This window comes from Vulpes vulpes, chromosome 4 (genome assembly GCF_048418805.1).
Source record: "Vulpes vulpes isolate BD-2025 chromosome 4, VulVul3, whole genome shotgun sequence".
In the NCBI taxonomy this organism is placed as follows: Eukaryota; Metazoa; Chordata; class Mammalia; order Carnivora; family Canidae; genus Vulpes; species Vulpes vulpes.
Window position 1 is genome coordinate 25067583 of NC_132783.1, and position 17314 is coordinate 25084896.

General features: G+C 38.3%; 1 long non-coding RNA gene across 1 annotated transcript in view; it reads left to right on the forward strand.

The window, feature by feature from the left end:
• LOC140598444 (uncharacterized) overlaps window positions 1-17314 on the forward strand; it is a 57306-nt gene that overhangs the window by 29980 nt on the left and 10012 nt on the right. Inside the window, exon 2 of the long non-coding RNA XR_012000875.1 lies at window positions 15227-15330. This is a non-coding gene — a long non-coding RNA (uncharacterized lncRNA). The remainder of the gene's footprint in view (window positions 1-15226; window positions 15331-17314) is intronic.

Consider the following 17314-nt stretch of genomic DNA (forward strand, 5'->3'; position numbering starts at 1 on the left):
TCTTTCAACTATTTTCTCACTTGAGTTCCATGACAACATAGTCTGGATTTCTTTGTATTTCTGTGACCTCTTCTTTAGAGCACCCCTTACTTGAATGTATGATTAACTTTGTTTTTCTCCAGGGTTATTATTCCTCTTCTCATTATATTCTCTCCCTGGATAACATCATTTGTCTCTGGGTATAATTTAAAAACGGATAACCCTAAATATGTACCTTCAGCTGGAGGTCTTATAAGTCCCTTAGTCAACATCCCCAGAGTTTAGTAATGCGGTTCCTCTTTCTTTACTCTGAAACGATTCCACTTTTCTTGTCACTGTCTGCATTAGTGATATGGCACCACTGCTATCTGAAGTCCATAACATTCTAAGCTATCCAGTGCTTCCTTTCTTCTCTCACCTTCAATACCCATGTGCTCACTCAAGTGATCTGTCAGGCCTGTCTTCTCTACAGCATCACCAGTAGCCTTGTGTTAGTTCAAGCACGTCACCTCCAGCCTGAATTATAATAATAGGCTGCTTTTTGGTCTTCCTGGTTTCCTTCTTGCCCATGCAGTTTTTTCTTTTTGTATGTTGTTACTGGAGTGACCTTTCCAAATTTCAAATCTGACTATATTGTTCTCCAGATGAATTCCTTCAGTGACTTCCTGATGCCTAAAAGAGGAGGTTCCAGCTCAACAAAATCCTTTCTAATCTGTTCCCAGCCTACTTCTCCAGCCTCCTTTCCTTCTACTTCTTTTTTTATTTTTTTAAAGATTTTATTTATTTATTCATGAGAGACACAGAGAGAGAGGCAGAGACACAGGCAGAGGGAGAAGCAGGCTCCGTGCAGGGAGCCTTATGTGGGACTCGATCCCAGGACTCCAGGATCAAGCCCTGGGCTGAAGGCGGACGCTAAACCGCTGAGCCACCCAGGGATCCCCTACTTTTTACTTCTTGCCTTCTTCCTTCTCTCTTTCTCCTTTTTTGATCATCTTCCCCTCCCCTTCTTTTTCTTCTTTTTCTCTCCATACCCTCCTTTTCTTCCTTTTAGCATTAAATTGTTTGTAGTTCTCTGAAGATGACAAGGTTGTTTTATAGGTCTGGGCCATTTGAAACACTTTCACCACCCATTGAACTGCTACTTATCCGACGAAGGCCAGTTTCCATATTATTCCTTCTAGTTTCTCCAAACTGAATTCATTATTGCCTTCTTTGTACTACTTTTGTAATTTGCCTTTACTTCAGTATACATAAAGCTCCCTAGTTACATCTGTTTAAATTCTGTGGCTCTGTCAGATTGAAAGTTTCTTAAAGGTAGTAATTCTGCTTTTATTATCTTTTTATCTCCTGTTAGAATGTTCAGCATATAACAGAGTGGCAGCATTTGTTGAGCTGGCTTAACTGAAACCATAGCTAGACAATTTCTCTTGGGATATTAATAATTCTATTAGAAATGATATTATATATTTTAATAACACCTTACTGTGTACTATGAATTTCTGTGCAACCTTCTATTAAGCCTAAGCAATTTTCACCATAAATTAAGCATATAAGGAATCACATCTGTTATTCCATGTCAGTAAGATAACCATTTATTATTTTTAACAAAATACATATGTTATTTTATGCTAAAAATCTGTAAAATTTTCCAAATGGAAAAATCATTTCTGTTTTCTCATAGAAATGACAGCAAAGGCAGTACCATCTGGGATAACATTAATAGCTGAATCCAAATTGATTACATCATTCTCAAAGAGTTTAAGTCTCATATTCTTAAGTCATCTATTTTTGCAGTTTCAAATTTATGACACATATTGAGATAGATTATTTATTTATTAAATTTATTTTTTATTTGTGTTCAATTTGCCAACATACAGAATAACACCCAGTGCTCATCCCTTCAAGTGCCCCCCTCAGTGCCCGTCAAACATTCACCCCCACCCCCCGCCCTCCTCCCTTTCCACTATCCCTAGTTCATTTCGCACAGTTAGGAGTCTTTATGTTCTGTCTCCCTTTCTGATATTTCCCACACATTTCTTCTCCCTTGCCTTATATTCCCTTTCACTATTATTTATATTCCCCAAATGAAAGAGAACATATAATGTTTGTCTTTCTCCGATTGACTTACTTCACTCAGCATAATACCCTCGAGTTCCATCCACGTCAAAGCATATGGTGGGTATTTGTCATTTCTAATGGCTGAGTAAATTCCATTGTATAAATAAACCATATCTTCTGTATCCATTCATCTTTCGATGGACACCGAGGCTCCTTTCCAGATTGGCTATTGTGGACATTGCTGCTAGAAACATCGGGGTGCCAGGGTCCTGGCGTTTCAATGCATCTGCATATTTGGGGTAAATCCCCAGCAGTGCAATTGCGGGGTCGTAGGGCAGGTCTATTTTTAACTCTTTCAGGAACCTCCACAGAGTTTTCCAGAGTGGCTGCACCAGTTCACGTTGCCACCAGCAGTGTAAGAGGGTTCCCTTTTCTCCTCATCCTCTCCAACATTTGTGGTTTCCTGCCTTGTTAATTTTCCCCATTCTCACTGGTGTGAGGTGGTATCTCATTGTGGTTTTGATTTGTATTTCCCTGATGGCAAGTGATGCAGAGCATTTTCTCATGTGCGTGTTGGCCATGTCCATATCTTCCTCTGTGAGATGTCTGTTCATGTCTTTTGCCCATTTCATGATTGGATTGTTTCTTTGGTGTTGAGTTTAATAAATTCTTTATAGATTTTGGAAACTAGCCCTTTATCTGATATGTCATTTGCAAATATTTTCTCCCATTCTGTAGGTTGTCTTTGAGTTTTGTTGACTGTATCCTTTGCTGTGCAAAAGCTTCTTATCTTGATGAAGTCCCAATAGTTCATTTATGCTTTTGTTTCTTTTGCCTTCATGGATGTATCTTGCAAGAAGTTACTGTGGTCAAGTTCAAAAAGGGTGTTACCTGTGTTCCCCTCTAGGATTTTGATGGAATCTTGTCTCACATTTAGATCTCTCATCCATTTTTAGTTTACCTTTGTGTATGGTGAAAGAGAGTGGTCTATTTTCATTCTTCTGCATGTGGATGTCCAATTTTCCCAACACCATTCATTGAAGAGACTGTCTTTCTTCCAATGGATAGTCTTTCCTCCTTTATCGAATATTAGATGACCATAAAGTTCAGGGTCTACTTCTGGATTGTCTATTCTGTTCCATTGATCTATGTGTCTGTTTTTGTGCCAGTACCACACTGTCTTGATGACCACAGCTTAAGAGTACACCTGAAATCTGGCATTGTGCTGCCCCCAGCTATGGTTTTCTTTTTTAAAATTCCCCTGGCTATTCGGGGTCTTTTCTGATTCCACACAAATCTTAAAATAATTTGTTCTAACTCTGAAGAAAGTCCATGGTATTTTGATAGGGATTGCATTAAACGTGTACATTGCCCTGGGTAACATTGACATTTTCACAATATTAATTCTGCCAATCCATGAGCATGGAATATTTTTCCATCTCTTTGTGTCTTCCTCAATTGCTTTCAGAAATGTTCTATACTTTTTAGGGTATAGATTCTTTACCTCTTTGGTTAGGTTTATTCCTAGGTATCTTATGCTTTGGGGTGCAAATTGTAAATGGGATGGACTCCTTAAATTCTCTTTCTTCAGTCTCATTGTTAGTGTATAGAAATGCCACTGACTTCTGGGCATTGATTTTGTCTCCTGTCACACTGCTGAATTTCTGTATGAGTTCTAGCAATCTTGGGGTGGAGGCTTTTGGGTTTTCTATGTAGAGTATCATGTCATCGGCGAAGAGGGAGAGTTTGACTTCTTCTTTGACAATTTGAATGCCTTTAATGTCTTTTTGTTGTCTGATTGCTGAGGCGAGGACTTCCAGTACTATGTTGAATAGCAGTGGTGAGAGTGGACATCCCTGTCTTGTTCCTGATCTTAGGGGAAAGGCTCCCAGTGCTTCCCCATGGAGAATGGTATCATGGTATCTGCTGTGGGCTTTTCGTAGATTGCTTTTAAGATGTTGAGGAATGTTCCCTCTATCTCTACACTCTGAAGAGTTTTGATCAGGAATGGATGCTGTATTTTGTCAAATCCTTTCTCTGCATCTAATGAGAGGATCATATGGTTCTTGGTTTTTCTCTTGCTGATATGATGAATCACATTAATTGTTTTACGAGTGTTGAACCACCCTTGTGGTTGGTTAATCCAACCAGGGATAAATCCTACTTGGTCATGGTGAAAAATTTTCTTAATGTCCTGTTGGATCCTATTGCCTAGTATCTTGTTGAGAACTTTTGCATCCATGTTCATCAGGGATATTGGTCTGTAATTCTCCTTTTTGGTGGGGTCTTTGTTTGGTTTCGGAATTAAGGTGATGCTGGCCTCATAGAACGAATTTGGAAGTACTCCATCTCTTTCTATCTTTCCAAACAGCTTTAGTGGAATAGGTATGGTTTCTTCTTTAATCATTTGATAGAATTCCCCTGGGAAGCCATCTGTCACTGAACTTTTGTGTCTTGGGAGGTTTTTGATGACTCCTTCAATTTCCTCCCTGGTTATTGGCTGTTCAGATTTTCAATTTCTTCCTGTTCCAGTTTTGGTAGTTCGTGGCTTTCGAGGAATGCGTCCATTTCTCCCAGATTGCCTAATTTATTGGTGTATAGCTGTTCATAATATGTTTTTAAAATCGTTTGTATTTCCTTGGTGTTGGTAGTGATCTCTCCTTTCTCATTCATGATTTTATTAATTTGAGTCTTCTCTCTCTTCTTTTTAATAAGGCTGGCTAATGGTTTATCTGTATTACTAATTCTTTCAAAGAACCAACTCCTGGTTTTGTTGATCTATTCCACAGTTCTTCTGGTCTCGATTTCATTGAGTTCTGCTCGAATCTTTATTAACTCTCTTCTTCTGCTGGGTGTAGGATCTATTTGCTGTTTTTTCTCTAGCTCCTTTATGTGTAAGTTTAGCCTTTGTATTTGAGTTCTTTCCAGTTTTTGAATGGATGCTTGTATTGCGATGTATTTCCCCCTTAGCACTGTGTTTGTTGTATCCCAAAGATTTTGATCGGTTGTATCTTCATTCTCATTAGTTTCCATGAATCTTTTTAACTCTTCCTTAATTTCCTGGTTGACCCTTTCATCTTTTAGCAAGATGGTCCTTAACCTCCACGTGTTTGAGGACCTTCCAAACTTCTTGTTGTGATTTAGTTCTAATTTCTAGGCATTAGGGTCTGAGAATACAGGGGACGATCCCTTTCTTTTCGTATCGGTTCAGACCCGATTGGTGTCCCAGTATGTGGTCTATTCTGGAGAAAGTTCCATGTGCACTTGAGAAGAATGTGTACTCAGTTGAGTTTGGATGTAAAGTTTTATAGATATCTGTGAAATCCATCTGGTCCAGTGTATCATTTAAAGCTCTCATTTCTTTGGAGATGTTGTGTTTAGAGGACCTATCGAGGGTAGAAAGAGCTAGATTGAAGTCACCAATGTAAGTGTATTATTATCTAAGTATGTCTTATCTTTGGTTATTAATTGATTTAAATATTTGGCAGCTCCCACATTGGGGGCATATATATTGAGGATTGTTTAGTCCTCTTGTTGGATAGATCCTTTAAGTATGATATAGTGTCCCTCTTCATCTCTCAGTACAGTCAACGGGGTAAATTTTAGTTTATATGATATAAGGATGGTACCCCTGCTTTCTTTTGAGGACCATTTGAATGGTAAATTGTTCTCCAACCTTTTATTTTCAGGCTGTAGGTGTCCTCCTGTCTAGAATGAGTCTCCTGTAGACAGCAAATAGATGGGTCCTGCTCTTTTATCCAGTCTGACACCCTGCCCCTTTTGATGGGGTCTTTAAGCCCGTTCACGTTCAGAGTTATATTGAAAGATAATGAGTTTAGTGTCATCATGATATCTATTCAGTCCTTGTTTTTTGTGGATTGTTCCACTTAACTTCTTCTTAAAGGGGAATTTTAAGAGTCCCCCTTAAAATTGCTTTCGTAGCTGGTTTGGAGGCCACATATTCTTTCAGTTCCTGCCTGTCTTGGAAGCTCTTTATGTCTCCTTCCATTCTGAATGAGAGCCTTGCTGGATAAAGTATTCTTGGTTGCATGTTCTTCTCATTTAGGACCCTGAATATATCCTGCCAGCCCTTTCTGGCCTTCCAGGTGTCTGTGGAGAGGTCTGCTGTTACCCTAATACTTCTTCCCATAAAAGTCAGGGATTTCTTGTCTCTTGCTGCTTTAAGGATCTTCTCTTTATCTTTGGAATTTGCAAGCTTAACTATTAAATGTCGAGGTGTTGAACGGTTTTTATTGATTTTAGGGGGGGGGAATCTCTCTATTTCCTGGATCTGAATGCCTGTTTCCCTTCCCAGATTAGGAAAGTTTTCAGCTAGGATTTGTTCAAATACATATTCTGATCCTCTGGCCCTTTCGGCGCCCTCGGGAACCCCAATTAAACGTAGATTTTTCTTCCTCAGGCTGTTGTTTATTTCCCTTAATGTATCTTCATGGTCTTTTAATTGTTTGTCTCTTTTTTCCTCAGTTTCCCTCTTTGCCATCAACTTGTCTTCTATGTCACTCACTCATTCTTCCACCTCGATAACCCTCTTCTTTAGGACTTCTAGTTTGGATTGCATCTCATTGAATTGATTTTTAATTTCTGCCTGATTGGATCTAAATTTTGCAGTCATGAAGTCTCTTGAGTCCTTTATGCTTTTTTCTAGAGCCACCAGTAGCTGTATAATGGTGCTTCTGAATTGGCTTTCTGACATTGAACTGTAATCCAGATTTTGTAACTCTGTGGGAGAGAGAACTGTTTCTGATTCTTTCTTTTGAGGTGAGGTTTTCCTTCTAGTCATTTTGCTCAGTGCAGAGTGGCGAAAAACAAGTTGTATTGGGAAAGGGAGAAAAAGAGAGGAGAGAAAGAAGGAAAGAAAAGAGAAAAAGAAAAAAAAAGGAAGAAAAAAAAGAAAAAGAGAAAAAGAAAGAAAGTAAAAAAAGGGTGGGGAAAGCAAACAGACATTAAAAAGAAAAAAAAAAACAGAAAAACACGGGGGAGTATCTTCTCTTTCTGTATACTTTAAGTCCCTTGACTTCCCCTGGAAGTTGGCAGTCTAGCTGGTCTTCTGGGGGAGGGGCCGATTGTGCTGATTTTCAGGTGTTAGCACTTGGGTTTGCTGCTCTGCCCCCTGCCTGGTGCTGGGCTCAGTGGGGGTTGTTTACCCCGTGAGGCCCCTGGAGGAACAACCCTGGTGGTGGCGGCCAGCTCCAGAGCCCTGGATTCAACTCCCGCAGTAACTACGGAGCTCTCAGTCCGCAGGGTCTGATGCCCCGGGGCGGGGCCGGTGATCTGCTCAGCTTGGGTCAGAAGCGTCCTTGCTGTCCTGTGCCCTCCCGGCCTCTGCCTGTCCTGGGGGGAAGCCGGATCCTGGGCTGTGTCCCACACGCAGTGCTCCCGGGCCTGCGCTGTTGGATTCGTGCTCCTGGCCGCACAGCCCCCTCCGCGGAGCCGCCGCCTGAGCTTCTCCTACCTGCTCCCGGAGCCGTGCAGCCCACTCTGCACGGAGACTCTTCCTCGCCCGAGCCCCTTCGAGGTGCTCCAGGTCCCGCCGTGCGCGCTGCAGCCCTTAGGGAGCTCGGCGCACTCTCCCGGGGCGCAGGTGTCTGTTAGTGTCCCAGGGAGCCCGAGGGCATCCCCGCCCTCCTGGGTCCTGCTCTAACTCCCTGCGGGCCCCTTTCTGCCCAGGAAGGTTGGTGCAGCTCTTGCTTCTCCGGGCCGGGGCTCTCCTGTCCTGGGGACACTCGCCCCAGCCTCAGCCCAGGTCCTCGCCGGGCCCCTCCCCCTTGGAGGCCTTTTGTTTCTTTATTTCTTTTTCCCCGTCTTCCTATCTTGAGAGAATCGAGAACTCTTCTCACTGTAGCGTTTCAGCTGTTCTCTCTTTAATCTCAGGCCGAATTCGTAGGTTTTCAGGATGATTTGAAGGTTATCTAGGTAATTTGTTGGGCTCAGGTGATTTGGGGACTCTACTCCTCCGCCATCTTGCCCCTCCCTCCCGGTATATAAACTTATTGTTAGTATCCCCATAACTTAGATGAAAACAGAGGCCAGTCATGTGGCTAATAATTGGAAGTCCCCCAACTTAACCACCACTCTAAATTACTGACACTAAAAGAAAATTCTCCAGAAAAACATGTGAGATTTTTCCCAAAGTAAGAAAAAGAAGGGTAAACAAAAGAACATAGTCAAAGAAAAGGAGTTAAAATCACTGTAGCTGTTTTACAAAATTATCAGTATTATTGTGAGATTTTTATCTTATTTTACTTATATGGAGAAAAGAATAAAATAAAGATGAACTAAAATAAAGATGATTAATGTAAATTTATCACATTAAAATCAAGAAGAAACATAGTACTTAGTGTGCAAGTTCTCAATGTTTTGGTATTATCATTGAAACAATTTTTTAATTTTATGAGTCTCTAGAACAGGGCCATATACTAATGTGTATTTCATTAAATATAGCTTAATTAAATACATTTTTGTGTGTAAGATTGTATAAACCAAATATAACATTGCTTTCACCTTAGGACCAACAGTGACACATCCAAAATATTTACAAATTCAACTCCAAGAGCCTGGAAGAAAGATGCAGCCCTTCACAGACATTCTCAAGAAGCAGTTAAGAGACTTTACCCCCATATAACACAGTATTCCCTCAGTCCCATTTCACATGGCAGCTGCTGTTTCTATAATATTTCTTTTTGTCTCTTCTGCCTATTTTGGAAGAGACACCCTATGACCTTACTTATATAGGACTATTTACTTCCTCTTCTAGGCTTCCTCTGAATCGTGGCACATTTCTCCACCTGTATATTAAAGGCCCTTCCTATCTTCCCATGAAAGAAAGGACCTTCGTTCAAACAAAAGAATAGGGAGAAAGGCTGATAAAGGTCAAATGATAGCAATGCCATATTCTAGGCAAGTACTTACTTAATATAGCTTCATGAAAATGAAGTTTCCCATACATAGAAAACCCAAAAGACTCCACCCCAGGATTGCTAGAACTCATACAGCAATTCGGTAGTATGGCAGAATACAAAATGAATGCTCAGAAGTCAGAAGCATTTCTATACAATGAGACTAAAGAAAGAGAAATTAAGGAGTCAATCTCATTTACAATTGCACCCAAAAGCATAAAATACCCAGGAATAAACCTAACCAAAGAGGTAAAGGATCAATACCCTAAAAACTACAGAACATTTCTTGAAACAAATTGAGATAGACACAAAGAGATGGAAAAATATACCATGCGCATGGATTGGAAGAATTAATATTGTGAAAATGTCAATGTTACCCAGGGCAATTTATACGTTTAATGCAATCCCTATCAAAATACCATGGACTTTCTTCACAGAGTTGGAACAAATTATTTTAACATTTGTGTGGAATCAGAAAAGACCCCAAATAGCCAGGGGAATATTAAAAAAGAAAACCATATCTGGGGGCATCACAATGCCAGATTTCAGGTTGTACTACAAAGCTGTTGTAATCCAGACAGTGTGGTACTGGCACAGAAACAGACACATAGATCAGTGGAACAGAATAGAGAATCCAGAAGTGGACCCTGAACTTTATGGTCAACTAATATTCGACAAAGCAGGAAAGACTATCCACTGGAAAAAAGACAGTCTCTTCAATAAATGGTGCTGGGAAAATTGGACATCCACATGCAGAAGAATGAAACCGGACCATTCTCTTACACCGTACACAAAGATAAACTCAAAATGGATGAAAGATCTAAATGCAAGACAAGGTTCCATCAAAATCCTAGAGGAGAACACAGGCAACACCCTTTTTGAACTCAGCCACAGCAACTTCTTGCAAGATACATCCAAGAAGGCAAAAGAAACAAAGGCAAAAATGAATTATTGGGGCTTCATCAAGACAAGAAGCTTCTACACAGCAAAAAAACCAGTCAACAAAACAAAGGCAACCTACGGAATGGGAGATGATATTTGCAAATGACTTATCAGATAAAGGGCTAGCATCCAAGATCTATAAAGAACTTATTAAACTCAAAAGAAAAGAAACAAACAATCCAACCATGAAATGGGCAAAAGACATGAACAGGAATCTCACAGAGGAAGACATAGATATGGCCAACAAGCACATGAGAAAATGCTCTGCATCACTTGCCATCAGGGAAATACAAAACCACAATGAGATACCACCTCACACCAGTGAGAATGGTGAAAATTAAAAAGGCAGGAAACAATGAATGTTGGAGAGGATGTGGAGAAAGGGGAACCCTCTTGCCCTGTTGGTGGGAATGTGAACTGGTGCAGCCACTCTGGAAAACTGTGTGGAGGTTCCTCAAAGGGTTAAAAATAGATCTGCCCTAACAACCCAGGAATTGCACTGCTGGGGATTTACCCCAAAGATACAGATGCAGTGAAATGCTGAAACACCTGAACCCCGATGTTTCTAGCAGCAATGTCCACAATAGCCAAACTGTGGAAGTAGCCTCGGTGTCCAGCAAAGGATGAATGGATAAAAGAGCTGTGGTATATGTATACAATGGAATATTACTCACCCATTAGAAACGGCAAATACCCACCATTTGCTTCGTCGTGAATGGAACTGGAGGGTGTTATGCTGAGTGAAATAAATCAATTGGAAAAGGACAAACATTATATGGTCTCCTTCATTTGGGAAATATAAAAACAATGAAAGGGAATAAAGGGGAAAGGAGAGAAAATGAGTGAAAATATCAGTGACAGTGACAAAACATGAGAGAGACTTAACACTGGGAGATGAACAAGGGGTAGTGGAAGAGGAGGTGGGCGGAGGGTTGGGGTGACTGGGCGATGGGCACTGAGGGGGGCACTTGGTGGGATGAGCACTGGAGGTTATGCTATATGTTGGCAAATTGAACTCCAATAAAAAGTAAATTAATTAAAAAATGAAACTTCCCACCTTTGATAAATAATAAAAGAATTGGAGCAAAATCCTATTGATAATTTATTTTCCTATGGCAACATATGGCAAAAATAACAGTCACTGATTTCACAGATCTTTACTGTGAAACAGAGGCAGGAAAGTGAAAGATAAAGATAATGACTAAAAAGACGTAAAGCAACAGCAATAGTTACATTTTTGTTAGCAGACCATGTGGAACTGGAAAGGCACTGCTGGAAATAGGAATTTAAAAGTAGAAGAAGAAACACAGTATTAAACTATTTAAACTTAGCAGTTTTTCCTTCAATTATTTATTTTACTGACAGCGTTGTGATGTTAGAGGAGGATAGAAGAGGAGGGAATTTGACAGTCACACTAATTTTGAAATGCTTATTGGACATACAAGTAGAGATGTGAAGTAAACTGTTGGATAAATGTAACTCAAACTCAGAGGAAAAGTCTAGACTTTAGATATAAATTTGGAGATCATCATGAAACAATGGTGTTAAGTCATGAAATTGGCTGGTATTACCTCAGAAGATGATAGAGAAAGAGAAGGAAAATTTATATTAGGGTAAGAGGAGAATAAAAAAAAAGAGGTAGAAAAATAAGTCAGTGAAATAAGAATAAATGGATGAGTGTGTGGTGCTGGGAAAACAAGGAAAAAGTCAGAGTGGTCAGATATGCTTAAGGTTAGATCATTTGGAAGAAAAATTTCACTGATTTGGCAATGTCAAAGTCAACGGTGAACTTAGCATGAGCAATTTCAGTGGAATGTGGAAAAAGAATCAGGATTGAAGTGGATGTAAATATTAAGGGGAAGTGATTGTGAGTAGAAAGCGCCTTCAAAAGAAAAGAAAAAAGAAAGAGCCTTCATAGGATAATTCCACTAAACTTCTTGTTATTCTCATCAGGCAAAACCCAACTTTAATTACTGCCCTCCTTACCTCTATGGTAGCATCGTCCAGTGATGCCCTCATTTTCTGTATGTTTGTTTATCTCTTATTTATCCCTCTACTTCATCTTACCTTTCAAAATTTCTTCACTGTGTCTCAGGGAATTCATTTTCTAAGGTAAAAAGACTCCCCTAATATCCTCAACCATATTTAAAATGTTATCTTGGGGACGTCCGGGTGGTTCAGTGGTTAAGCTGAGCCTTTGGCTCAGGGCTTGATCCTGGAGTCCCGGGATCGAGTCCCACATTGGGCTCCCTGCATGGACCCTTCTTCTTCCCCTGCTTGTGTCTCTGCCTCCCTCTCTGTCTGTCTCATGAATAAATAAATAAAATCTTTTTAAAAAGTTATCTCAGCTTCCTTATTTTATTTTTGCCTTGACTGGAACATTGTTTGTCTCCCCTCACATGCTATAGTGGCCAGGAGTGGGAGCATTATTGTTGCTCACTTTTGCTATTTCCATGCAATACTCCTCCTCTCTTGAGAGTTTCCCCAAAAGGTTGAGTAGGCTTGTTAGTTATCTTTAAAGTAGGAAAGTTCTAAGACAGTATTACAAATAGCCTTTCTGTTGCTGATGACATCCAGGGCTCTTACTAGCGTTTGTTTATTCTCCATAATTATTATTTGGTGTCAGAATATAACTCAAAGAAATACTGTTTCAGTTATGTCAGAGGGCAAGGATTTTGATCATGAAGTTTTTAGCTGCTTTAACTCCCTCTGGATGTTATCTCTGAATAATAAGCTAACATATTTTTCGAAGTATAAAATACCAAAAATAGTCATGTGTGGAAGAATATTGTGAAATAATGTGAGTTGAGAAAACCCAGGAGCTAATACAGTGCACGAGAGAGTAGATAGAAACTTTGTTGTAACTGTATGATAATGAAAATATTCCATATGCTAATTTCCATTCTAATTTCAAAATTAGGTTATAAAATGCTTTGGCAAAGCAAGATTTTTCTCTGAGTGTATGATCCATTTTGTTTTCATGAAACGTTCATCAGCCTTTAACCCTAAGAAACATTTGAACCTAGGAAGATTATCTCTTTGGTGCAAGAATTTTCCTATTAAATGGCTCATTATTCAGTTTTTATTAACTGAATTTGATCAAAAAGATCAAGTGCCCAAGAAGTTGTATAATATGTAATTTTAGATAATCTTTTAATAATCAAATACGTTTCTTTCATATGCTCATAATTAAACCCATGGTTCATTAAATGACATTAATTTTTAAATTTTCTATAACATTCACTCATCATCTCAAATCCCTTAAGTATTTCCTTAGTAAGGATAAATGATATATTGGATCATCACTAGTTTCATTGTTTAGCATAACAACTTGGAAATGAATCTACCTTCAGGATTATTTTCCACCTATGAATAGGCCTCAGTGGAGATAATAAACCCTTGGATACCAGAGAGATTAATTAGTGTGATGGTCTCCAGAGGTCCTCACTGTCAGTTCTCTGCTTTATCTTGGGATAAAGCCTTCTTAGTGAAAACTTTCCTCTGCTTTGTGAGTGTAATGTGGTTTTTCTTTTAGAAAGTGGTCACGTATCCCAAGAGTCTAATTTAATGTATTTGCTGGTCAGTTTGACTTTTCCTTCTCATAGTGTTCTCATAGAACATAGTTCAAGGTAGAGACTGAATTCTCTAGCTGAACTTTTCAAACTAGTGTTGCAATCATTAAAATAACAACAAATAGGAAATCTGTGGTTACGTAGACTGTCAGTTCCTTGATTGCAGATAAAACATAACTGTGAATGTAGATTGCTTTCCAAATTTCTTAAGACAATTTTTTTTGTAAAAACACTTCCAATTGCCTATTCCCAGAAAATACCATTGACTCTGTCAAAACCATAGGTTAGTATTAAATACACACACCTGTAGATTTTTTTCACATAAAAATTATGTATATGTCATTTTGTTTTTGCTTCCTGTTTGTAGCAATCACACTGTTTTTCTTACACTGAATATGAAATGTTTTCCTTTTATGAATTAAACAATTACCAGTAGAGTACATTTGGAGATGTACAAAGTGATCTGATATGTTTATCTTTGAGTATAAGAGAGAATTTGCAAGTGAGAGCTAAGTATTATGCCTTACTTTACAAGTTCTTGGGGCTTAATTTACCTCATCTATGAAGTTAAAAACTTGTACTAAATTATAAATCCTTGAAGAGCTGAAGGGTTAGTAATTGTTAATAGATGGCCATGAGCCCGTCTAAGATTAAAAATTAAAAGTTGAACAATGGATATTTAATAATCATAAAAGAATTATTAAGCACTAAATTTATGCATGACATTTAATTTCTTCAAGAAAATGTAAAGAATAAAGTCTCTTGCCTTAAATTGGCTTATTTTATAAAGAAAGAATCACACAGGCAACCAGATACATTAAAGAAGACGTTCTATATATCTTGATTTTTTTTCTTCATCCAATATATTTACTTAAGTCTCTTAGCTACACCTTGTGCAATGAACAGTGGATTGAAAGATGAATAAAACATAGCCTCTTACCTCAAGGAATTTGTAGTAAATATGTTTAAAAATCACAGCAAAGGGGCTGGGTGACTCAGTTCATTAAGGGTCTGACTTTGGCTGAGATCATGATCTCAGGGACCTGGGCTTGAGCCTCCCGTCAGGTTCCCCACTCAACGGAGAGTCTGTTTCTCCCTCTACCTCTCTCTCTCTGCCCCTCCTTCTATTCATGCTCTTTGTTTCTCTCAAATAAATAAATAAAATATTTTTAAAAATCACAGCAAAAATATGACCATGGAAAAGGAAATATTAAATTTATAAATTTATAACTTAGGCTGTAGAACTTACCATTCCGAACTGATATGATTTCTTTATTAAATCAGTGGCTTTCAATGTAAGTGCTAAAGTCTTGAATTTTCCTAGTATGGCGTTTCTTAATGCCATATTTTTCCTAGATAGTAAGCTTGATGAAATTAGGGATGTGTGTGTGTCTCTCTCTTTTTTTGTTTTTGTTCTTGTTTCTATACATAAGTGTATTTTAAAAAATGTATGGCCTTTTTACAAAATTTTTCCTTAAATTCCAGTTAGTTAACAGACAGTACAATACTGGTTTCAGGTGTAGAATTTAGTGATTCAACAGTTACAAACAACACCCAGTGCTTATCACAAGCGCACTTCTCGATCCCCATCACCTATTTAACCCATCCTGCTGGGCACCTCCCCTCTGGTAACCATCATTTTGTTCTCTATGGATAAGAGTCTGTTTCTTGGTTTTCCTCTCCCTCTCCCATGTTGTTTGCTTTTTTTCTTAAATTCCACACATGAATAAAATCATATGGTATTTGTCTTTTATTTAGAGTTGCGAGGCTAACACAGCATCATGGCTGGCATGAGAAGATGCTCAATGTGTTTACTGGAGTGAATTTAAGGGTGTAAGCATGAGTTGACGTTTCTTATCGTGGTAAGTTTTTACTGTCTACTTTGAAGTACAACACACAGAGAAGTGCACAAAATACTAATGTGCAGCTTGATGAGTTAGGGCAAAGTAACACGTGTATAATGACCACTAAGAAAAAAAGAAAGATCATCATCCTTTCTTAATCCTTACTCCCTCCTTCCTTCCAATAAGCCACTATTCTGAATTCTTACACTGTCTACTGTGGCCCCAAGGCTGTCAAAAGCACTGCTCATCTTCTAATCACCTTGAAGAGAATCAGGAGACACTACAATGGGAAATGCTAGACTCCCCTCCTGTGTTTCTTTTTTCTCCTGAATCTTGGTCCTTAACATTTGGTCTACCATAGCTGGAAATTCATGACAATACTTTAAATAAAGATTAGAGGTCATATTGAAAATTATGGCTGTTTTTTACAACAGAAATACAAATACACATGTTAATTTGTTGGTTTTCAAGTTATCTTTATTCCTATTTACCAATATTTGTTCTTCAGGTGTGATTCTTAGACTTAAATACGTAAATATTGTCACATACAAAGAATGTATTCAGTCAGATGCACATGAAGTAGGTAGAGTTGAATAGGTTTGAATGTGAAAGTAATACTTTTGAGGTGTATTTTCTATAGAATTAGCTTTTCTTCAAGCCAAGAGGACAATATAGAAGATACATATTTAATTGTATATTTACTTAGGTTCTAATTATAGGACAGTTTTCTCCTTTCATATTTATTCCAGGTAGTCCTAGAAAATTTTTATAATAATCTAATCACAGCTCAATATACATTATATATATTGAGGATATATATTATATTATCTTCTTCCAACAAATTAATTTATCATAGTTATTTAAGTGTTAGTTTCTTCATAGAATATTTAAATATGATTGAATTTGGGAAGAAGGTATTCACATATGCATTTTCAGGATCACAGACTTAGGAAAAACATACTCATATTTTATAATTGGACAGTAATTTCAATTATTATGTCCCTCACATTCCTGGAAATTTAATGGATACATATAGGAAGAGAACCTGGAATACACAGTATAACACTAAGACATGGATTAAATTCCTCTCAGGAATCCTTTTTGCCCTTATGAAGTCTGTCCTACTCTCTTTTCTGTCACTTCACTTTCTTGTTTGATTATCTGTATTTAAAATTGCAGTTAGTCAGTTGCCTTTTTGTTACAATTTACATGTGGCAAACCTCTTGCTCTCATCATAAAGAAGGGTCACTGAAAGTTAGGGAAAATCAGCACGTATCCACAATAATAGGCTGAAGTTCCTATTGTCTGATAGGCTTGTACTAGACACATTTTCCCATCCATTTCACAACACCTGATTTCTTGTCTCTGCCTGTCTATAGATGGAATGTTCTTTCAGCCAACCCTTGAATAGACCAATTCCTACTGAGAGTAGGGTAAGACTAGATTCAGATCTAATTTCTCCTACCTTCAAGCAGGCTGAGGTCTCTATGTATTTAATCCCATTCACTTTCCTCTATGTATTCAATCCCATTCACTTTCCTCATACCTATTTACTACACTGAGCTAAATAAATAGCTCTGTCAGTTTTCTGTGGACAAGGATGATTTCTTATTCGTTACATCCACTAACAATTATCCCAGGAGTAGTACATGGCAGATGCTCAATAATGTACGCATACTGAGTGCCTGATTTAAAATAGAGCTACTGAAAACTGACAAAATCTAGGTGATCTTGGAATGTCTAAAATTGGGGGAGGGTTTAGTGGTCTGCCTATCTATTTACCTACCTACCTATCAGTTTCCCTGCCCACTTATTTATGTATCACTGAAAACCTTCAATAGTATGATAACTAAAATTAATAAACAATTGCTCTAAGTCAATGGAATTGAAATGGGGGATGAAATCACCAAGTCACTGCAACCTTAAATAAATGTTTTACTTCACCTGTCATCAATTTCTTCATTTGTAAATTGAATGGCTTTAATAGATCCCCTCTGAGGAC